Consider the following 25333-nt stretch of genomic DNA (forward strand, 5'->3'; position numbering starts at 1 on the left):
TTCACAGAACTAATGACTCCTCTGCTTTCAGAGGGAAGTGCAGTGTGCTCTTACCCTTACTTAAACTTATAGTTGGTTGGACAAGCAGGAGAAAAACTTGGGTGGCTGTGTGACTATGGAAAGAGTGGAAGAAGGATTCAGGGCAGCCCATGTTTGGGTCCCCTTTGTGCAACTTATATAGCTGAGTTTCGGTTCCTTTGTATGTGAAATGGGATAATAACAATTAATTTACATTTTGTTGTGAGAATTAGGTTATGCATGTACTGTGTTCTATTCATAAGGGCTCAATAAGTGGTGGTTATTCTTTTTTTTTTTTTTCGAGATGGAGTCTCGCTCTGTCGCTCAGGCTGGAGTGCAGTGGCACATCTTGGCTCACTGCAAGCTCCGCCTCCTGGGTTCACACCATTCTCTTGCCTCAGCCTCCCGAGTAGCTGGGACTAGAGGTGCTCACCACCACACCCAGCTAATTTTTCATATTTTTTTTTTTTTTTAGTAGAGACGGGGTTTCACTGTGTTAGCCAGGATGGTCTGGCTCTCCTGACCTCATGATCTGCCCACCTTGGCCTCCGAAAGTGCTGAATATTCCACTTTCAAAGAAAAGAAAATCTCTCACCAACTGTCAGAATACAATAAATCCAAAAGATCCAAAATATTTTAGAACAAGAATTGGGGAAAAATATTAAAAGCCATTACTTTTATTTAAATATTTTAAATAACAATTAGTTCTGACTCTAAATTACCACATAAAACACAAAGAAAAATAGAAAAAAAGTAAATTATCCATGATCCTTCAATCTGTTGTTAAGTAATATTAGTATCTATTTCCTTTCTCTTCTTTCTCTTTTCAATATTTCATATAAGCATATCCACACACATAAAAAACAAAATTTGGATCATATTTTGTACAAATCTTTCTACTGCTGCTCCACATTATATTGCAAACATTTCCTTTATCATTAAATAGTCTCCAAACTCTTAAGTTTTACTGGCTGTGGAGGATACTAGCTGTCGTATGTCCTATAATTTATTTAACCATTCTCTTCTTGTTGGAAATTTAGGTCATTTTAAATTTTTCATTACTATAAATAATATTTTAGTGAACATCCTAATGCATACATATTTATATGAATCTCTGATTACTTTCTTAGAATTACTTTTTAGGTGTCAAAATGTGAATAATTTTTAAAAATTATAGTTTTAAGAAGAAAGGCCATCATAGATGCATAATATATCAGCCACACTGAATTTCTCACCTCTTGGAACACAGTAACTGGTCTGGACTCTCGGTCGCAGAAGTTTTATCTTATTCATTTTCCTACCCCTTTTGTGTTCCATGATATCTGCCCTATTAAGGTCAACTTGTTTGTTGAATGAATGAATAAATGAATACATGTATGCTTTGAACAGAAGTTAATTGAGTCTAGACCTGTTTCAGATAGAAATGTGCTGGAATTAGCTCTTTCTAAGTACCATATATATCTAAGAACTCTTGAAAACAAATTCATAAGCTTATATAATGGACCGTTATGATAGTTCTTATTCCTAAGGATTCTTTTATTTTTATTTTCTATTTTTGAATATCCCAATATGCTTATCTGGGACTAGGTTGAATAAATAATTTGAGAGTTCTTTTTCTCCATTATTTTTCCACTTTGCTGGAAGTGGAACATTTGGGGGACATTTCTGTATATCTTATAGTTTAAGGAGATTACGGTAAAGGAATAAACATCACGTGCTTGCTCTTTTGGAAGGGAATTTAAAGGTCATTAAAGATAATTTCATGCTTGAATGCCCTTACCAAGGGGGTAAGCAGCTTTCAATACCTCCAGTAATAAGAAACTCACTATCTCCTGAAGCCAATCAATTCATATTTGGACAGTTATTTTGTTAGTGAGTTGTGCCAGGACTGAATTCTTCCTAGTTTCTGCACCGCCTCTTGGCTCACACTTAGCTCCTGTGCCAAGTCCTCTGCCATTTCCTCTTGCCTAGGCCCAGCCAGCTGTCTCTGGTCTTTGGCCTCTGGCCCTTGATCAGCACAAGGCTCCTGTCTATATAGGAAGGGGGTTTGATGTACAGGAATCTGGGATTCAAACCCAGGATTATTTGGTTAAAGCCAGGCCTTTTAAAAAATTATTGTTGGAAAATATACATATTTATCATGTTAAATATTGGTAAGTGTGCAATTCATCAGCATTAAGTATATTCACAATATTGTATAACCATCACCACTATCTATTCCCAAAACATTTTCATCATTGCCAACATAAACTTTGTACTCATTAAATAATAACTCCCCATTCCTTCTCCCCCCAGACCCTGGTAACGTCTATTTCACTTTCCATCTATGAATTTGCCTGCTCTATGTACCTCATATAGTTAAATAACACAATATTTGTTCTTCTGTGTCTGAAGCCAAACTCTTTTTTACTACACCCTACCTTCATAGCATCGCTTTCTATCACTAATGCAATTTGTCTACTTAACCTTTTTAAAGTCATTTGAGTACAAGAACTGTCACACTTTTACAAAGATCTCAAAGACTTGGACTACATGTCATTTGATCCAACAGAAGGCAAGGTAGGAGAAACAATGCACTTTTTTTTGGACAGAGTTTTGCTCTTATTGCCCAGGCTGGAGTACAATGGCACGATCTTGGCTCACTGCAGACTCTGTGATTCTCTTGCCTCAGCCTCCTAAGTAGCTGGGATTACAGGCATGCGCTGCCACACCCAACTAATTTTGTATTTTTTTAAAAATTTATTTATTATTATTATACTGTAAGTTGTAGGGTACATGTGCATACCGTGCAGGTTTGTTACATATGTATACTTGTGCCATGTTGGTGTGCTGCACCCATCAACTCATCATTTACATCAGGTATAACTCCCAATGCGATCCCTCCCCCCTCCCCCCTCCCCCTGATAGGCCCCGGTGTGTGATGTTCCCCTTCCCGAGTCCAAGTGATCTCATTGTTCAGTTCCCACCTATGAGTGAGAACATGCGATGTTTGGTTTTCTGTTCTTATGATAGTTTGCTAAGAATGATGGATTCCAGCTGCATCCATGTCCCTACAAAGGACACAAACTCATCCTTTTTTATGGCTGCATAGTATTCCATGGTGTATATGTGCCACATTTTCTTAATCCAATCTGTCACTGATGGACATTTGGGTTGATTCCAAGTCTTTGCTATTGTGAATAGTGCTGCAATAAACATACGTGTGCATGTGTCTTTATAGCAGCATAATTTATAATCCTTTGGGTATATCCCCAGTAATGGGATGGCTGGGTCATATGGTACATCTAGTTCTAGATCCTTGAGGAATTGCCATACTGTTTTCCATAATGGTTGAACTAGTTTACAATCCCACCAACAGTGTAAAAGTGTTCCTATTTCTCCACATCCTCTCCAGCACCTGTTGTTTCCTGACTTTTTAATGATGGCCATTCTAACTGGTGTGAGATGGTATCTCATTGTGGTTTTGATTTGCATTTCTCTGATGGCCAGTGATGATGAGCATTTTTTCATGTGTTTGTTGGCTGTATGAATGTCTTCTTTTGAGAAATGTCTGTTCATATCCTTTGCCCACTTTTTGATGGGGTTGTTTGTTTTTTTCTTGTAAATTTGTTTGAGTTCTTTGTAGGTTCTGGATATTAGCCCTTTGTCAGATGAGTAGATTGCAAAAATTTTCTCCCATTCTGTAGGTTGCCTGTTCACTCTGATGGTAGTTTCTTTTGCTGTGCAGAAGCTCTTTAGTTTAATTAGATCCCATTTGTCAATTTTAGCTTTTGCTGCCGTTGCTTTTGGTGTTTTAGACATGAAGTCTTTGCCCATGCCTATGTCCTGAATGGTACTACCTAGGTTTTCCTCTAGGATTTTTATGGTATTAGGTCTAACATTTAAGTCTCTAATCCATCTTGAATTAATTTTCGTATAAGGAGTAAGGAAAGGATCCAGTTTCAGCTTTCTACTTATGGCTAGCCAATTTTCCCAGCACCATTTATTAAATAGGGAATCCTTTCCCCATTTCTTGTTTCTCTCAGGTTTGTCAAAGATCAGATGGCTGTAGATGTGTGGTATTATTTCTGAGGACTCTGTTCTGTTCCATTGGTCTATATCTCTGTTTTGGTACCAGTACCATGCTGTTTTGGTTACTGTAGCCTTGTAGTATAGTTTGAAGTCAGGTAGCGTGATGCTTCCAGCTTTGTTCTTTTGACTTAGGATTTTCTTGGAGATGCGGGCTCTTTTTTGGTTCCATATGAACTTTAAAGCAGTTTTTTCCAATTCTGTGAAGAAACTCATTGGTAGCTTGATGGGGATGGCATTGAATCTATAAATTACCTTGGGCAGTATGGCCATTTTCACGATATTGATTCTTCCTATCCATGAGCATGGTATGTTCTTCCATTTGTTTGTGTCCTCTTTTATTTCACTGAGCAGTGGTTTGTAGTTCTCCTTGAAGAGGTCCTTTACATCCCTTGTAAGTTGGATTCCTAGGTATTTTATTCTCTTTGAAGCAATTGTGAATGGAAGTTCATTCCTGATTTGGCTCTCTGTTTGTCTGTTACTGGTGTATAAGAATGCTTGTGATTTTTGCACATTAATTTTGTATCCTGAGACTTTGCTGAAGTTGCTTATCAGCTTAAGGAGATTTTGGGCCGAGACAATGGTGTTTTCTAAATATACAATCATGTCATCTGCAAAGAGGGACAATTTGACTTCTTCTTTTCCTAACTGAATACCCTTGATTTCTTTCTCTTGCCTGATTGCCCTAGCCAGAACTTCCAACACTATGTTGAATAGGAGTGGTGAGAGAGGGCATCCCTGTCTTGTGCCAGTTTTCAAAGGGAATTTTTCCAGTTTTTGCCCATTCAGTATGATATTGGCTGTGGGTTTGTCATAAATAGCTCTTATTATTTTGAGGTACGTTCCATCAATACCGAATTTATTGAGCGTTTTTAGCATGAAGGGCTGTTGAATTTTGTCAAAAGCCTTTTCTGCATCTATTGAGATAATCATGTGGTTCTTGTCTTTGGTTCTGTTTATATGCTGGATTATGTTTATTGATTTGTGAATGTTGAACCAGCCTTGCATCCCAGGGATGAAGCCCACTTGATCATGGTGGATAAGCTTTTTGATGTGTTGCTGAATCCGGTTTGCCAGTATTTTATTGAGGATTTTTGCATCGATGTTCATCAGGGATATTGGTCTAAAATTCTCTTTTTTTGTTGTATCTCTGCCAGGCTTTGGTATCAGGATGATGTTGGCCTCATAAAATGAGTTAGGGAGGATTCCCTCTTTTTCTATTGATTGGAATAGTTTCAGAAGGAATGGTACCAACTCCTCCTTGTACCTCTGGTAGAATTCAGCTGTGAATCCATCTGGTCCTGGACTTTTTTTGGTTGGTAGGCTATTAATTGTTGCCTCAATTTCAGAGCCTGCTATTGGTCTATTCAGGGATTCAACTTCTTCCTGGTTTAGTCTTGGAAGAGTGTAAGTGTCCAGGAAATTATCCATTTCTTCTAGATTTTCCAGTTTATTTGCGTAGAGGTGTTTATAGTATTCTCTGATGGTAGTTTGTATTTCTGTGGGGTTGGTGGTGATATCCCCTTTTTCATTTTTAATTGCGTCGATTTGATTCTTCTCTCTTTTCTTCTTTATTAGTCTTGCTAGTGGTCTGTCAATTTTGTTGATCTTTTCAAAAAACCAACTCCTGGATTCATTGATTTTTTGGAGGGTTTTTTGTGTCTCTATCTCCTTCAGTTCTGCTCTGATCTTAGTTATTTCTTGCCTTCTGCTAGCTTTCGAATGTGTTTGCTCTTGCTTCTCTAGTTCTTTTAATTGCGATGTTAGAGTGTCAATTTTAGATCTTTCCTGCTTTCTCTTGTGGGCATTTAGTGCTATAAATTTCCCTCTACACACTGCTTTAAATGTGTCCCAGAGATTCTGGTATGTTGTATCTTTGTTCTCATTGGTTTCAAAGAACATCTTTATTTCTGCCTTCATTTCGTTATGTACCCAGTAGTCATTCAGGAGCAGGTTGTTCAGTTTCCATGTAGTTGAGCGGTTTTGATTGAGTTTCTTAGTCCTGAGTTCTAGTTTGATTGCACTGTGGTCTGAGAGACAGTTTGTTATAATTTCTGTTCTTGTACATTTGCTGAGGAGTGCTTTACTTCCAATTACGTGGTCAATTTTGGAGTAAGTACGATGTGGTGCTGAGAAGAATGTATATTCTGTTGATTTGGGGTGGAGAGTTCTATAGATGTCTATTAGGTCTGCTTGCTGCAGAGATGAGTTCAATTCCTGGATATCCTTGTTCACTTTCTGTCTCGTTGATCTGTCTAATGTTGACAGTGGAGTGTTGAAGCCTCCCATTATTATTGTATGGGAGTCTAAGTCTCTTTGTAAGTCTCTAAGGACTTGCTTTATGAATCTGGGTGCTCCTGTATTGGGTGCATATATATTTAGGATAGTTAGCTCTTCCTGTTGAATTGATCCCTTTACCATTATGTAATGGCCTTCTTTGTCTCTTTTGATCTTTGATGGTTTAAAGTCTGTTTTATCAGAGACTAGTATTGCAACCCCTGCTTTTTTTTGTTCTCCATTTGCTTGGTAAATCTTCCTCCATCCCTTTATTTTGAGCCTATGTATGTCTCTGCGTGTGAGATGGGTCTCCTGAATACAGCAGACTGATGGGTCTTGACTCTTTATCCAGTTTGCCAGTCTGTGTCTTTTAATTGGAGCATTAGGCCATTTACATTTAAGGTTAAGATTGTTATGTGTGAACTTGATCCTGCCAATATGATATTAACTGGTTATTTTGCTCGTTAGTTGATGCAGTTTCTTCCTAGCCTTGATGGTCTTTACATGTTGGCATGTTTTTGAGATGGCTGGTACCGGTTGTTCCTTTCCATGTTTAGTGCTTCCTTCAGGGTCTCTTGTAAGGCAGGCCTAGTGGTGACAAAATCTCTAAGCATTTGCTTATCTGTAAAGGATTTTATTTCTCCTTCACTTATGAAACTTAGTTTGGCTGGATATGAAATTCTGGGTTTAAAATTCTTTTCTTTAAGAATGTTGAATATTGGCCCCCACTCTCTTCTGGCTTGTAGAGTTTCTGCCGAGAGATCTGCTGTTAGTCTGATGGGCTTCCCTTTGTGGGTAACCCGACCTTTCTCTCTGGCTGCCCTTAAGATTTTTTCCTTCATTTCAACTTTGGTGAATCTGGCAATTATGTGTCTTGGAGTTGCTCTTCTCGAGGAGTATCTTTGTGGCGTTCTCTGTATTTCCTGGATTTGAATGTTGGCCTGCCCTGCTAGGTTGGGGAAGTTCTCCTGGATGATATCCTGAAGAGTGTTTTCTAACTTGGTTCCATTTTCCCCCTCACTTTCAGGCACCCCAATCAGACGCAGATTTGGTCTTTTTACATAATCCCATACTTCTTGCAGGCTTTGTTCATTTCTTTTTCTTCTTTTTTCTTTTGGTTTCTCTTCTCGCTTCATTTCATTCATTTGATCCTCAATTGCTGATACTCTTTCTTCCAGTTGATCGAGTCGGTTACTGAAGCTTGTGCATTTGTCACGTATTTCTCGTGTCATGGTTTTCATCTCTTTCATTTCGTTTATGACCTTCTCTGCATTAATTACTCTAGCCATCAATTCTTCCACTTTTTTTTCAAGATTTTTAGTTTCTTTGCGCTGGGTACGTAATTCCTCCTTTAGCTCTGAGAAATTTGATGGACTGAAGCCTTCTTCTCTCATCTCGTCAAAGTCGTTCTCCGTCCAGCTTTGATCCGTTGCTGGCAATGAGCTGCGCTCCTTTGCCGGGGGAGATGCGCTCTTATTTTTTGAATTTCCAGCTTTTCTGCCCTGCTTTTTCCCCATCTTTGTGGTTTTATCTGCCTCTGGTCTTTGATGATGGTGATGTACTGATGGGGTTTTGGTGTAGGTGTCCTTCCTGTTTGATAGTTTTCCTTCTAACAGTCAGGACCCTCAGCTATAGGTCTGTTGGAGATTGCTTGAGGTCCACTCCAGACCCTGTTTGCCTGGGTATCAGCAGCAGAGGCTGCAGAAGATAGAATATTTCTGAACAGCGAGTGTACCTGTCTGATTCTTGCTTTGGAAGCTTCCTCTCAGGGGTGTACTCCACCCTGTGAGGTGTGGGGTGTCAGACTGCCCCTAGTGGGGGATGTCTCCCAGTTAGGCTACTCAGGGGTCAGGGACCCGCTTGAGCAGGGAGTCTGTCCCTTCTCAGATCTCAACCTCCGTGTTGGGAGATCCACTGCTCTCTTCAAAGCTGTCAGACAGAGTCGTTTGCGTCTGCAGAGGTGTCTGCTGCTTTGCTATTGTTTACTGTGCCCTGCCCCCAGAGGTGGAGTCTACAGAGACAGGCAGGTTTCCTTGAGCTGCTGTGAGCTCCACCCAGTTCGAGCTTCCCAGCAGCTTTGTTTACCTACTTAAGCCTCAGCAATGGCGGGCGCCCCTCCCCCAGCCTCGCTGCTGCCTTGCCGGTAGATCACAGACTGCTGTGATAGCAATGAGGGAGGCTCTGTGGGTGTGGGACCCTCCCGGCCAGGTGTGGGATATGATCTCCTGGTGTGCCTGTTTGCTCAAAGCTCAGTATTGGGGTGGGAGTTACCCGATTCTCCAGGTGTCGTGTGTCTCAGTTCCCCTGGCTAGGAAAAGGGATTCCCTTCCCCCTTGCGCTTCCCAGGTGAGGCAATGCCTCGCCCTGCTTCAGCTCTCGCTGGTCGGGCTGCAGCAGCTGACCAGTACCGATCGTCGGGCACTCCCCAGTGAGATGAACCCAGTACCTCAGTTGAAAATGCCGAAATCACCGGTCTTCTGTGTCGCTGGCGCTGGGAGTTGGAGACTGGAGCTGCTCCTATTCGGCCATCTTGCTCCGCCCCCTCCCTAATTTTGTATTTTTAATAGAGACAAGGTTTCTCCATGTTGGTCAGGCTGGCTCAAACTCCCGACCTCAGGTAATCCATCTGCCTTGGCCTCCCAAAACAATGCATTTCTTTGTTTTGAACTATATACTCCTTTTAAGGCAGCTTTTTCTTCCTGTTGTTCCAGATTTCTTTTTATGAAAATATGAAGAGTGGAGAATGTGGCCCTCCCCTCCCAATAGCAGTTATTCTAGTTTTTATTCTGCTTTTTAAAAGAAATATCGCTATTATTTCTCCAACAAATTTGATAGAAACTTTTAGTTTAGAAACAGTTACTATTTGCGATCTATTTTTTTATCATGAAATTTCAAACCTTCCCACTAATATCAACTCCATAATCTTTCCTGGTGTTACAATTAAGCTCCAAGGCTTAAATAAATCTGCATACATTTCCATTCATCCTTCCTCTTTCCTCTTTTTGAAAATCAGATCTACATTTGTCCAACTCTTCCAGCACTCCCACAGGTTGACAACAGTTTAGCATTCTTATTTGTAAATTTTCTCAGCATGCTGGATTGTTATTTTATAGAATCTCACTGTTCACTTTAAATCTCTTTACTAATCTTCAGCTTCCTTTTTCTGTAACCATATTTAGTCTACTATTTTAAGTCTGAAAATCACTATTCTTGGAAAAGAAGTAATTATGAAAGTAATAGGGGAGCAGTTCTCCTTTCACTTTGTTATTCCAGCAACATGATGTCATTGGTGCCAAACATCTGGCTTATTTCTCCCTTGTATTCCTTTTGTTTGTAACATAACCATGAGAATGCTTCTTGTTGTTTTTATGAATTATAGGTCTTAATCTATCTGTCTCTATTTTTGGAGAGACCCAAAACTCTCTTGCATTTGTCCTTGACGAGCCCTTCTTTCTTTTTTTTAATCCTAGCACTTTGAAATCAGCAGTCATAATAGAACTATGTAGGAAACTCCATCCTTTCTTCCTTGGTGGAATCACCATCTGTGACTATACAGACAAAATTGTCCATAGTCTGTGGACAGATGGATGCTATTTGACTCTCATTCAGAAGGCTCTTCCCACAGAGTCATGATTCTGTTTCTGCTGAGGCTTTTGAAATCTGCCTTCTTGAAGTCCAGGCTTTCTTGTCATATTTTCAGTGACTCTCTAGCTATAAGAAATGTCAGGGTAAATGTCTTTTATCTATTGCTGTTGGAATGGAGTTGGACAATTAACCAAAAGACAGTTAAAGTAGCAAATCATTAAAAGATACACATATCTTGAATCTTTTAACTTAAAATATATTAATGAAACAAATATATTCACTCGCTACTCTTTGACATAGGGCTAAGGTCTTTTTTTAAAGATTGCTTGTAGTCCCACACTGTCATTTTTGCATCATCTATAATTTTCAGTCTTAATTTCTTTTAAGTTGGGCAAGACCTTGTAAGGAAATCTGATGACAGAATCCATCTAGATCTGTATTTATAGTTGTTTTACCTACGTGTAATTTAACAGTAATTATTTTTAGAAACTCTTTATCAAAACTTTCTAAAGCATATTTTACAAAGAGAGTGAAAAGCTTTGGATGATTGGAGGGTGGTTAAGAGGGTTTCTGCCATGTTCTGTCATGACATCATTGATTTCAACCAAGGTTCGTTATTTCACTTCACTAGCTGGTATCTCTCCAAGTAGCAGTTCCCCTGGTTACTTCCTCTCTCTATAAAGAAAAATTCAGTACAGGCAGTAACTTGCCAGACTTTCTGCTTTTAGTTTAGAGTCTCCAATCAAACGTAGTGGAAGTTTCCCATCATAACTGTTTCGTGCGTCTATGCCAGCATTGTAAACTAAATTAGGAACATATCTCTCATTTCTTCCATTTGGACAGACAAGTTTGTTAATATCTATTTCATTAATATTATGATTTCTTTTCCTCTTATTTAATTCTTTTTCAAATGCCTCTGCATCCTCATTACCATCTAGGTGCATGGATTTTCACACAGGTGAGGGGCATTTGTTTACCTCGTTTCCTTACAGATATTTCTCTGGAATACTACTAAATCCTAGTAATTATTATGAGATTGTATTTACCACCTTATTCTCAAGTTCCCATGCTCTGGCCTGGACCTATAGAGCTATAAGACCCTTGAGAGTATTACTTTGGGAACGTTTTCCAGTTGTTTTCCTGCAGGAATCTCATGGCTCCTCTCCCACTATTCTTTTCCCCATGACATTACTGCAGGCCTTTATGGTAACTGATTTCATGGTTTTATATAAGTATTGCTCTCTTTGCTCTCCTATACTAAGTTTAGAGACAGCTTAATAGTCTCCAAGACGTTCTTGTCCTCATGCCATGTACTCCAACCCTACCCAAAGTCCATTCCTGCATTACCTAAAGGCCACCAAACAGAAAATATCCTAGTCACCACGTACCTCTTCATAGTTAGCTGTTCACTTTCCCAATATTCTCTCTTTTTCAAAGTCCTAACTATTGAGAGGAAGAAGCTATAACAACCCCACCTGTGTGCCTGGGTCTTCTAGTCTTCAGCTTGTGACTTCTTAGATGCCAGTGCTGTTTCTCTGTCTTTTAGCAGTGTGGTCATTCCCATAAAGACCCAAGTATGGAATTATGGATTAGTGGGCTTAGTATGTCTCAGCAGACTGTTATAATCTAGAACTAGTCACCAGAAAGATAGACAGCAAGCTTGACTGACCATATCTTATCTGCATAGAGCCTTTCATTATCACCAATAAGGAATAGTGACCATCATCCACCCTCTACCCTTCTACTAGTAAAAGGGTTTCCTTTTCCTCCATGTACACAAAGACAGCAATCAGCAACATTCGTAGAGGTAACTGTATAGCTGTTGCTGTACAATGTGTCAGGGACAAATGTAGTGTATGATTTTTCCACTTTTTTTTGCAAGATCACCTTATCCATCTCACCCTGTTTTTGTGATAAGCTTAAAATCCTGAGCTTTATTTTTTCCCTTTGGGTTGTATTCTTCCATAGTGAACTATATACTCTTATATCACCTCAGTGTCTAGTGTAGTGTGTTAGAAAACTAAGAACTTAATAAAGATTTTTAAGTTAATTCACATAAGCTAAAATTCCACTTATATGAGCAAAGATTTTGGGAGTAATTTTTAAAAATATTATTTATTATTATTATTTGCTTCTCTTTGATAGCCTTGGTACTAACATTTTTGGGGGTCATTTTTGAACAATAATTTGCAGTTGCTGAGTTATTAGTCTATGACTTGATACACTGCATTTCCCTAGCAAGTTGCATATATTCAAGCAGCAAGATATGTGGTCAACTTCTAAATAGTATGGTTGTTGTTGTTGTTGTTTTTTCTGTGTCATTCAGCATTAACATTATGCTCTGAACCCCAAATACAATCTCTTTGCCTCTATCAGGAAAATAGAAATTCTTCTCTAAGAAATGGCTTTGGTGCATTGGGAGACTAGAGTTGCAGTGATCGGGTGCCTATATTAATCCCAAAGAGTCATCATTTGAAAAATTGAATTTAAGTCCGAAATAAAACATCCATAAGATTGAAATGTAATCTCTTTTCTTTACTTTCTCAGGCTAAAGCCCTGTTTTTCCATTTGTTGGTCAATGCAGGCTTCCCGTGGAACTCATTCTGATCAAATTTTGTAACTGAGAATATTTGCTAGTTTCAGAAGGGTTCTTCACAGACATCTAAATCAAAGTGTCTTGACTCCAGGTCAGGGAATTGGAAGGAGCAGAATTTTACGTCTACTGTTTTTCTTTCTGGTATCCAAAGCTTTCAGCAGATTGTTAAAGGGGTTTATGACCCAAACGTAATCATTTTTATAGACATCTTAGATTATAAGAAGAGATATCACTTTCCAAAACAGCAAAATACTAAGCTCTCATTCCCCCACTGATGTTCTTCTGTTTTTCTCTTTGCCTATTACTTTTTCCTCTTCTTGGAAAGAGTAATTGAGGATTTTTCTGAAACATCCTGATTTTCGAGTCACATGGAGGTGCCTTTTCTCATATTCGATGTGAGAAACCACAGGGCTGGCTGCGTTGTCAGTGCAGACTTACCAGGTAAGTATGAGAGTGCTCCTATCAGCCACTGCCTCAGAGCTGAATGTGGCCGGTTAGATAGGCACATCAGCAGGCAGCGTCCAGGAGGAACCTGATTCTTTTTTTTTTTGAGACGGAGTCTCGCTCTGTCGCCCAGGCTGGAGTGCAGTGGCGTGATCTGGACTCACTGCAAGCTCCGCCTCCCGGGTTCACGCCATTCTCCTGTCTCAGCCTCCCGAGTAGCTGGGACTGCAAGCGCCCGCCACCTCGCCCGGCTAGTTTTTTTGTATTTTTAGTAGAGACGGGGCTTTACCGTGTTAGCCAGGATGGTCTCGATTTCCTGACCTCGTGATCTGCCCACCTCGGCCTCCCAAAGTGCTGGGATTATAGGCATGAGCCACCGCGCCCAGCTGGCTTCTGTCAGTTTCATCTGTGTTCTTCCTACTATACTAGAGATGTGGTCCAAAGCGGTTTTTGTATTTTATAACCCACAAATTGTATCTCTTTTAAATTGAAAACAACTAAATGGACTAAAAAAAGTATAACTTTAATGCACACAGGAAGTGGAAAGATACAGTACTTACCAAGTTCTTTTTCTGATAGTTTATTATTGTGTTTCTTGGTCTGTATAACTTTCATTATGACCTATCAGCTCCCTGAGAAATTATTCTGCAGATCAATAATTCGTGTGTATTTGAGTAAATGATAACTCAAAGACTTCAGTAAACTTTAAATTGTCTACTTAATTTGTTTTTTTAAAAACTGTAGGCACAATTATGATACTATGCATTGTCTTAAGGTAGTTTCTGTTATTGGGCTATTAGCTATGGGAGGTTGAGTCAAGATTAGTCAGAGAGCCGCAGAATGAGTGGTTGAAAAACTTATTACAAGTTAGGGCAAATATGGTCTCCTCTGTCTCTGAGCAGCTCATCTGTTACTGAACCCCGGCTGTAGCTGCATCTCTGAGAATATTGCAGAAACATGACCACAGACATCAATCTGTGTTATTACTTGGCATGGGACACAGGGAAACACTTCTCATTGGCATTTACTAAACAAAATAAAACAACTGTCATTGTAAGATACATGTGTTATGCTCCTCCATCTCATGCCCCCAGGGATCTAAATTCAGGAGATCTAGGGGATCTTTCCCACTTTTTTTTTTTTTTTTTTGAGACAGGGTCTTGCTTTGTATAAGGCCAGGCTGGAGTGCAGTGGTGCGATCTCGGCTAACTGCAGCCTTGACTCCCCAGGCTCAAGTGACCTTCCCACCTGAGCCTCCTGAGCAGCTGGGACTACCGGCAGGTGCCACCATGCCCGGCTAGTTTTTGTATTTTTTGTAGAGACTGGGTTTTGCCATGTGACTCAGGCTGGTCTCAAATTCATGAGCTCGAGCGATCTACCTGCCTCGGCCTCCTAAAGTGCTGGGATGATAGGTATGAACCACTGCGCCCGGCTCTCCCACATTCTTTAAATGAAAGTGTTGACATTTTAGGTGTTTAACTTTCCTAATTTAGAATAAGACATAGAGTTGAGAGGGAAAGGATTGCCAAATAGCTTCAATTGCTTTAGTTTACTTTCCTTAATTTCTTCTCTCTTCAAACTCTTCTCCTTTCTTTTTCCTCCTTCCATTTGTTAAAACTGTAAGTACTTTGGGTACTGTCCTAAGTGATGTTCAGAGTTAATACAATGTATATCAAATTTTCCCATAATGTGAACTGGAAAATAATTGGAATATAAGAAAGGATAGACTGATGTGTGTCTGGATGCCTTCTCTGTTGTCCCTGTTTGCGGCACATTGCCCCCTTAACCCGCTGGGAGATGTAGGGAGTCAACCTGTTCAACACGTCTCAAGCAGATCGAGTGATGAAAAGTTGATGATTTCACCATACCTTTCCCGCTAAGAAATAGAATGGTCCTCCTCAGATTTTTGCAGCGGTTATCTATTTCATCTATTAACTGAGAATGCAGAGTGTGCCTGAGCATTTTTACTCACAGAACTAATGAGAAAAGTTAAAAAAAATTTATTATGCAAGCGATTTGCTTGACTTTCTTGCGAAATGCTCATAGGAAGTTAATAGGAATTGTATTATTATCAGAAGGTTTTAAGACAACACTAGTTTTCCCCCTAGCCCACTACCAAAATACATTGTGGTATACTAATTTACACAAATTAGGGTACTATATACTTGTTTCTATGCTTTCATCAGAAAAGCATTTAAAATCAACACATAGTAGATTGTTTTCTTTCCTATATTTTAAAGCCACTCAAAGCTGAGTGGTATGGGAGAAGTCTGTGGTATTATACAATTTGAGGAATTAAAAAAGTTCCACATTACTGCCAGGCCTGCTAAAATAATTTGAAGGAATTTATTTACTATCATGCTTCCTTGCTACCATTTACAATCACTGATTTGTTAAAACTAGATGTTTTGAAGTAGAAGTGGAGATTGTATTTAGCCTCTAAGGTCCAGCCACGGTTCTGCTGGTGCCGGCAATCTAGAGGCTTTGGCTCCTGAGGTCTCTTGTCAACATGGTCTCTGGGAAGCTAGTTACCCACAGTGTCCTTTTTCAGGGCACAGGGTGTCTGGCCAGAATCCCCACTTAGCCCAGACCTGACCCCTTCACCTATTCCCTCTTATTCTGTATCTGGAGACTTTGCCTCTTCACTGGTTTTGTCTCATCCCAGAAATAGTCTAAAGTCTTTCAAATTCAAAATCACCATCTGCTTATTGGATATTTTCTCCTGAAGATATTCTGAGACACACCTGGAACCAGATATTTGTCACTGAAAATTTTAATTTATTCCACATTTTCCAAATGCCATAATGGAGCATGGAGATACAGAGATGAATAGGATTTATCCCTACCCACCAGAGGTATGCAATCTAGTATGGGACACAGAGCTCTAAGTATGGAATAATGATAGCAGCTAGCATCTATAGAGCCCTGACCTTGGTAGGTACAGTGGTAAGCCCTTGATATAACTTACTCATGTAATCCTAGCCAGTTCTGTAGGTATCAGTATCTCCATTTCCTAAATGAGGAAAGCAAAGCACAGGAAAGTTAAATAACTTGCCTACAGTTTTTCTGGTGACAAGTGGCAAAGCAGAGACTTAAAACCAGGCAATCCAAGGGCTTTAAGTGATTCTTACATATTATGTGATAAATGCATTTAAAATGTGTCCGGAATGGGCTTTGTGAATTCCAGAAAGGGAACTAAAATTCTATCTAAAAAGAGGATGCTTCTCAGAGGGAGTAATGTTTGACTTGAGACCTGCAGAAGGAAAAAGGAAGGAACTTGCAGAGGAACCTTGGTGACAAGGAGCATGCTGTATTGTGGGGACAGTAGGAATAGGGGAGAAGCCTTGGCCTCGTCACTTTCTGCCTTTTTGGTTTATGCAGTTGTCTCTGCTTAAGATTTTTTTCTACCTTTGTTTCTGCCTCCAGTTACTCCCCCTGGAAGTGTCACTCTCTTAAACTCAGAGAGCCTTGTTTATGGCACTGATGTGGTGCCCAGTGCATTCTGCTTTGTACTAAATATGCTGTATCTCACCTTTGTGTCAGTACCAAACTGTGTTCTTTGTAATTCTGCAGCTTCTAGTACATTTGTGTGTAGTAGCAACTCAATGCACATTTGTTGAATGTTGAATGAATGCTAATGAAGGCAAGACAAGCAAAATTCTCAAATAAGTCAAAATAATCCGTCATTCTTTCCAGATGGAATGGTAGTCAATTTGCTTCAGGAATACATTAGCCAATGGATGTTTCATAACATAACCGACCCCAAGTAACTCAATTTAGCTGCTGAAGCCAGCTTTTAAAGATGTAGTTTATCCACTGGCCATGGGATATTGGCTATGATTACTGGAGCAAGCCCTAGTAATACAGTCTTTATATAATAAATACAATCTTACTAATGTCAATGAGAATTATCTTTATATAATAAATACAATCTTTAAAATTGTATTTATATTTGGCATTTATGCCTCTCAGCACTCTGTAGTTTCTTATTAGAAGTATACTTTAACTTGAGAATTCCACTAGAATCATTAAATTTTCTGAATAGAAAGCTTAACAGTGTTTAAAAATAAATTTTTAGTGGCTTCATGATGTCAAAACAACCACTTGAAAGCTGAAAAATATGGTAAACATACTTTTGTATTTATGTCCCAGTTTGCTTTTTTTGATTCACAGAAAAAGATTTGACTTGATTACAAAGAAGAAAACACAGAGAGACAGAGCGAAAAAGAAAAGAAAGACGAAAGGAAGGAAGAAAGGAAGACAAAAAAAGAGAAAGACTGAGAATCTTAGTTGTTTTGTGATTAGGTAGACATAACTCGAGAATCTTGGAGACATCCTTATCTCTTCCCTCTCCATTAGCTGCCACAAACAACCCACCACTGAATAGTAAATCTAACTCCAAAATGTCTTTGATATTCCTTCTTTCCTGTTCATTTCCATGTCACTGCCTGACTTCAAGCTTCATATCAAATTGTAATTGATCCCTTAACTCTCATTTTGTGTGTGTTCCCCAAATCATTCTTGACATATCTGTGCAAATATGAGCATGTCACTTCCCCAGTAGTAGGTATCCATTGGCTCCCTGTTAATCTCCATGACCAGAGATTCTGTCCACCTCTCCAGCCTCATCTTGTGAGTTTCTTTCTAATCACCTCATCCTTTTAGCCTTTGCCTCGACTGGCCTGATAAACCTCTACCTGCCTGCTAAGTTTCAGTTCAAGCCTTAGCTCTCTGTCAAGCTCCCCCTCCCTCACCCGGACTCAGATGCTCCTTGCACCTGCAGTGGGTCAGCTGCTTTGCATATATTGTACTCTTTAGTTCTCACGTAGCTGTTTAAGGTGGGTGGTCTTCATCTCCACTTTGCAGGTGAGAAGAGTGAAGCTCAGAGAGCTGAAGTAATTTGCTGACAGTCACACAGTAAGAAAATCAGTGGCACGCTGGGATTTGAAACTGGTTCTTTGTATTTCAAGAACCTGAGCTCACTCCTCAACGTGTTGCTCCTTGGCTTTAGCTTTGCCCACACCTGCTTTCATTTTGTTATGATGTTCGTCACATTTACTGTGTTTGCAATTCTCCATTTCTGCTACACTCGTTGAAAGCATCAGCCCCACCCTTCATCTTTATGTCTCCAAAGAGCTGCACAGTGTCTGGCTCATGAGAGGTAGTTAAGAAGTATTTATTAAGGTGATGAATGAACCAAGCAATATGCAAACAATATACATATTCTTTTCTTTGCGGTGGTGTGGAGAAGAAAGGGAGAAGTAATAAGTTCCACTTTCTGGAGTGGAAGGGTTCTAGTGGGACAATAGAAGGTTGTATGACTTCCAGAACCATCTGAAGAGTGTTTTTAAGATTAGCGACTAAGGGCCAGGCACAATGGGACACACCTGTAGTCCCAGCTAGTCAGGGGCCGAGGCAGGAGCATTGCTTGAGCCCAGAAGTTAAAGGTTGTAGTACACTGTGATTGCATCTATGAATAGCCACTGCACTCCAGCCTGGGCAACATAGCAAGACCCCGTCTCTCAAAAAAAAAAAAAAAAAAAGAATCCGGCTATTAACAGAAGTCAGCAATGAATACTAAGGTGTCATCAGTATTACCTAATACTTATTGCTTCCTTGGATGAACTTATTAATTTCTTATAAGGAAATGTGCCTGTATAAGAAAGAAAGGAGGAAAGGAGGAAAGGGATAGGATGGAGAAGAGTCTTGGAGTGTGACTTCATATAAGTCCCTCAGTTTCTTTACTTGAAAACACTTATATTAATCATGGGGATGAATTGTATTAATGTGGGGTAGTGGGCTGAAGAATGTTCCCCAAAGATGTCAGGTCCTAATCCATGGAACTTGTAAATGTTACCTTATTTGGAAAAAAGTGTCTTTGTAGATGTGATTAAGTTAAAGAACTTGAGATTGGGGGATTAAATGCAATCACATACATCTTTATAAGAGAAAAGCAGAGGGAGGTTTCTCTCTCTCTCTCTCTCTCTCTCTCTCTCTCCCTCTCCCCCCCCCCCCCCCCCCCTCTCTCTCTCTCTCTCTCTCTCTCTCTCTCTCTCTCTCTCTCGTCTCTGTCTCTGAAGGAAATGGCCCTGCCAGAGGGCAGGTGGGCCTGCTAACACCATGATTTCATCCCAGTGATACTGACTTAGACTTCTAGTCTCCAGGACTGCAAAGTAAGTTTCTGTTCTTTTAAGCAATGAAGTTTATGGTAATATGTTACAGCAGCTACAGAAAACTCACCAGGAGGCAACAATACAGGAACATGAGAAATATGAGGCCTGACAGAGAGCTCCTTTGGATGGCTCTTCCTCCCCACTACCCTTGGAAAGCTTGCTCTTTCACTCTCCAGGGGATCAAAACCAGGGAGACTGCCTGCTGCTAATACTACACTCCCGGAATCTGTGAGTTCTCCTGTTGTTCTTTTCTCCCTCAGGTTCCTCCGATTCCAGAATCTGTCATAGTCCAAGCAGAGCACATATGCACTCCTTTTGAGTACATATGGCTTTCATGGTCTGGTGATGGAATCTGGGAACACAGTTATATTTGGATGAGGTCAGTTCTGAGTGGCAAGCTCATGTTACTTAATTAGTTTAGCATAAGTGTAAACCTTTCAATGGCCGCTAGTTTTCCCCTGTTTTTTGCATCTATCACAAGAAAAGGTTGGATTAGATAATAGCTGTGGTTCCTGCCAGCTCTGAAATCCTGCAACTCTCTCACTAGTCTTCATTTGCCTTCACCTGTGCGCCTGTCACCCGTTTATCCTAGGGAAACTCTTCTAACATGAGATTCAAGTTGAGCTCTCTCAGCTATGTAAGTTCCTGGAAAAGGATTGTTTTTCTTTCTGGATTTTAGGCCAAGCTAAAAAAAAAAAAAAAAAAAAAGGAAAAAAGAAAAAAAACCATGACTTTTGACTTAGTTGGTGTCCCTAGATTCAGACCTTGAAATTTACCCAACTAGGCTTTCTTTTTCCCAGGTACCTAGGACTGTGAGCAAAGTTGATCAAGCCAGTCTGAATGTTTGCAGATTTTCATCCCCCTTTTCTTTTCACATGTTTTTTAATAAAAATATATTTCTATGTATTAAATATTGCTTGCTTTAGACCTTCCAAGCTCAATGAGATCAACATTAGATTATTTCCCCTTCCTATTTTTTGCTGGATCTTATTATTATGTTTAAGACAGGGTCTCACTCTATCACCCTGGCTGGAGGACAGTGGCACAATCATGGCCCACCACAGCCTTGACTTCCTGGGCTCAAGTGATCTTCCCACCTCAGCCTTCTGAGTAGCTGGGACTAGGTGCATGCCACTGTACCCAGCTTTTTAATTTCTTTTTGTATAGACAGGGTCTCACTGTGTTGCCCAGGCTGGTCTCAAACTGCTGGACTCAAGTGATCCTCCCACCTCAGCCTCCCAAAGTGCTGGGATGACAGCCTCCCAAAGTGCTGGGTGAACCACCATTCCCTGTCTCAGACCTTATTTTTTATTTCCCTCTGAAAATCTCTACCTCAAAGACAGAAGCTTTGATTGTAAGACAGCCATAGTATATGACATTTGCTAAAATTAAAAAAATAATAATAATTTCTCTGCTATTAAATGATGGTCTAAAAATAAATTTCAACTTGATTTTCCTTTTTTTGAGACAGGTTCTTGCTCTGTTACCCAAGCTGGAGTGCAGTGGTATGACCACGGCTCACTGAAGCCTTGAGCTCCCAGGCTCAAGTGATCCTCCTGTCTCAGCCTCCTGGGTAGCTGGCACTGCAGACACATGCCACCATGCCCGGCTATTTATTTACTTATTGAGATGGAGTCTCACTGTCTCCCAGGCTGGTGGTGATCTTGGCTCACTGCAACCCCGCCTCCAGGTTCAAGCGATTCTCCTGCCTCAGCTTCCTGAGTAGCTGGGACTACAGGCATGTGCCACCACGTCTGGGTAATTTTTGTATTTTTAGTAGAGACAGGGTTTCACCATATTGGCCAGGCTGGTCTCAAACTTGTGACCTCATGATCCACCTGCCTCAGCCTCCCAAAGTGCTGGGATTACAGGCGTAAGCCACTGCTCCTGGCCATTTATTTATTTTTGTAGAGATGGAGTCTCACTGTGTTGTCCAGGCTGGTCTTGAACTCCTGGCTTCAAGTGATCCTCCTACCTTGGCCTCCCAAAGTGCTGGGATTACAGGTGTAAGCCACTGAACCAGGTCAATTTCAACTCTTATTTTGGATTCAAGGGGGTAGATGTGCAGGTTTGTTACATGGTATATTGCATAATACTGAGATTTGGGGTACAATTGATCCCATCACCCAGATAGCGAGCATAGTATCCAATAGTTTTTTAACACTTGCCCCCCTCCCTCCCTTCTCCCTCTAGTAGTTTCCAATATCTATTGTTGTCATCTTTATGTCCATGAGTACTCAATGTTTACCTCCCACTTACAAGTAAGAATATGTGGTATTTGGTTTTCTGTTCCTGCATTAATTCGCTTAGGATAATGGCCTCTAGCTGCAACTATGTTGCTGCAAAGGACGTAATTTTGTTATTTTTTATGGCTGTGTAGTATTCCATAGTGTATATGGACCACATTTTATCCAATCCACTGTTGATGGGCACCTAGGTTGATTCCATTCTTTTATTGCCTCTTTCTTGAACCCGTGATTTCCCATATGCATTCTGAGATCCTCACAGCTTTCGTCTTCCTCTTCCAACTTCCAGTAAATGTTCGATATGTTCCTGCTTCACACAATGTCAGGGAGGTCAGTTGGTTCTCAGACCCCCATCATTGTGAACCAGCATTGGTATTCACTAGAATACTTGGAAAACAACTTTCTTATGAAACATTCTATGAGTACCTGCTATAAACCAGGCATTTCTACAGCAGGTGTTGAAACTGTATGTTAGACTGTGTAAGATTCAATTCTTGTTTTAAAATGTCATTGTAATGGAGAAAGTAAGATAACCACACAAATAATAATAAGATGAAGTGGGTGCTGCTGTGATATTGATGGAAATAGCCCCAGATGCAAAAGTTGATAGAACTACATTTCTTTTCCTAACAAGGCATTTGCCATGGATATGAATTTATGAGCATCAGTTTTCTTACATGCCCAGGGGTCTATGGAGGTCCTATTTGTGTATGAAGATGTGGTGTGGAGTAAATGATATAAATGTATGTGGAAGTGCCCAGCATTATCCCTGGTTCATAGCAGGGGATTGGTCGAAGAGTCTTAAATACCAGAGAAAGGGTTTAAAGGGAAGGAGAGATCACAGGTGGTTTGGCGGATCCAAAAGGGCTTTGTGGAAAATGTAGCAATTAAGATAGGTCAGACTGGTGACTTCTCAGGGCAGGGCCCTTTTGAATTACTTTTCCTGTCCTTAGTATTTTATAGACTGTGCTGGATAAGATCAGGGCTTCCACTAATTGTACATTATGGTGAGTTGTAAAGTTTCTTCATTATATAATACAATGTAATAATAATAGAAATAAAGTACACAATAAGTGTAATACACTTGAATCATCCCAAAACCATCTGCCACCCCAACCCTGGTCCATGGAAAAATTGTCTTCCATGAAACCTGTTCCTGGTGCCAAGAGGTTGGGGACCGCTGTTCTATATCATCTCAAGGAATAATGCAAAACATTTTTACGGCTTGAAGCAGCCTTGTACATAACTTGTTTTATAATTAGATGCTATGTTTCAAATATTAGTAGCCCTGGGAGGGGTAACCCTAATGTGCAGAAATAGCTGGGTCGTATATGAGACATCTAGAGGAAGGGAGAACCATGGAGAGGGTCCAAAAGACAAACTTGACTCTAGTATTTGATGTGAACATGACCTCAATTGTAAGTACACCACTATTTTATGTACCTTTAAGAAAAAAGTGCTGTCAATTATGTTTAATGATTGTGCTGTGCTACACATGAGTTGGTCATACTGGCTTCTTATTGCTTTGACATTTCCTGCATTTCTTCTGGGATATTTGGCACTTTTGTGTGCTTTCTTGTATGGCTTGGCATAAGGTAGACAATTCTTTGCACATGTCTGTATAGCAAAATGCAATTCAACTTCATTTACCTTTTGTTATAGATCCTGTAAGACAACTGATTGCTGCTTTGCAATAAAATATGGAATTGTGGTCATTCTTCCAGAGAAAAATATGTATTCCACTAATATCAAATTTATCCTCCAACTTCATTTCTATGCTTTTCTACTTATACAATAATTTTTTGTTTCAATGGTGGGTTACATGTAAAGACATATAAAATGGAAATTAAATTTAAATGACCAAGATTGTACACGTGCAACTACACCATGATAGCAACTAGTAGAAGGCAGTTATAAGACCCCAATGATTAAAGACATACTCACAATATAGAGAGGTTAAAATGAAGGCTTGGTGCGGTGGCTCACACCTGTAATCCCAGCACTTTGGGAGGCCGAGGTGGGTGGATCACCTGAGGTCAGGAGTTCAAGACCAGCCTGGCCAACATGGTGAAGCCCTGTCTCTACTAAAATTGTAAAAACTATCTGGGTATGGTAATGGGTGCCTATAATCCTAGCTACTTGGGAGACTGAGACAGGAGAATTACTTGAACCCAGGAGACGGAGGTTGCAGTGAGCTGACACAGTACCACTGCATTCCAGCCTGGGTGACAGAGTGAGACTCGGTCTCCAAAAAAAAAAAAAGAAAAAAGAAAAAGTGCACTTAGAAACAATGAAACATGCTCTCTTTAAAATGTGCCTGCAGACTCATCTGCCTCATGCTGAAGTATTTTATCTAGCACTTAAGACTAATTGGTTGAACTACATCCCTTTATGGCTCTGGTTTTACGATGTACACTAATATGTGTCATAAAACCATAATGTACATTTGGTGACCACAATCATCTTATCAAAGGGCTCTGCCAGAAGGGAGGCTGACGCAGGAGTATCCATACCCTAAGCTCTCTTTTCCAAGTTGGTGGTTGTATGATTATATATAGAAGCGTCATGGTCGTATTCGCCCTTGCTCCCTTCTACCCACTACATGTACCAGTTAGGAGTTCGTTTAATGGGTGTCTTATGATTTTCTTGTCTGGTTTACCTCTTGATGGTCCACATTTCATAAATCATATCTCCTCGTATATACAGGAAAGCATATGTTGAAATCAATGAAATTACATAACTTGCCCCCTTTGAATCAGTTTCCTTCTTAACACTTTGAATATGCTCATTTCAGGCATCCCTATGCTACAGAGTGTGCCCTACAAATAGAGACGTGGGAAACCTGCCAGGAGAAATTAAACTGTCAGTCTCCTCATCTTCCAGAAGAGGGTTGATAGATACATCTCTCTATGTTGTGGCAGCCTTCAATCTGAATTGAGCAGATTTCAAACATTTCTCACAGCTGTGTACCTAGAGTTTAATCTCTGAAGACTTACTTCATTGCTGATCATTTGCAAGATGGAGAGATTTGAGTCATACCTTATCTGTTTTTCTCCTGTCACTTATTGGTAAAAGAAACAATGAGCAGGAAGTTGTGAAAGAGGATAAAGGAAAGTTCGGCAAACTGGATGGTCCTGAAAAGTCTGTGAGAGACACATGGAAGGTAAACATGACGGTTGCTTTTGTTTCTGCCAGTGAGGTCACTGGAGCATGAACAGGGCAACTTTGACTCGGAGCTGATGTGCTGATCCTTTGGAAGCTCTCTTGGGATGGAAGGGGTCTCCATTCCTGTTTTTGGTCTTACTGTGGTTACTAAGAGGGTTGTCTCTGTTCTAATCTGCTAGTTGCAGGCTTACAGTTGGTTAGATGATGAAATGTGATGTTTACAGCATCAAGCACACTGTTCAGTAGAAGTTTTAACAAATCCTCCTACTAACACTTCATGATAATTTAATCTATCAGATACACTTTAACAACACTTTTGACCACACGTTAGTGGAGCTGATATAATTAGCTAGTTCTTGTTTTATTGTTACATTAAGAAAAAAAAACCAAAATTTGAATACAACTCATGTGGTGGAGGAAAAAAAGACATACTTTCAGAGGGAAAATCTTACAAGTGAGTTTTATGGCTTAAAAACGGAATACCTTAAAATTTATGTATCTTCTTTTTTTTTTGAGGTGAAAATAATCTTCTAGGAAGTTGCTATTTATATAAAAAAAAAAAGTGGCATAGACCTTACTTTCAAACTTTAGAAAAAACTAGACTTACTAAATCTCACATAGTCATAGGACAACACTGTTTAGAAGCATTTAAAACATTATGATTTTGGGGTACTTGAATATTTGAATATGAATGAAAGCAATTGTTTTTAGATGGCCTGAATTGTTTTTTTAAGATTGGGTTTTTGGTGTGATAAAAATAT

General features: G+C 39.9%; 1 protein-coding gene across 1 annotated transcript in view; it reads left to right on the plus strand.

Annotated features, from left to right (window-relative positions):
* Positions 1–25333, plus strand: part of FAM129A (family with sequence similarity 129 member A) — a 175681-nt gene that overhangs the window by 21916 nt on the left and 128432 nt on the right. The gene's annotated exons all lie outside the window — the stretch shown is intronic.

This window comes from Theropithecus gelada, chromosome 1, assembly GCF_003255815.1.
Source record: "Theropithecus gelada isolate Dixy chromosome 1, Tgel_1.0, whole genome shotgun sequence".
In the NCBI taxonomy this organism is placed as follows: domain Eukaryota; kingdom Metazoa; phylum Chordata; class Mammalia; order Primates; family Cercopithecidae; genus Theropithecus; species Theropithecus gelada.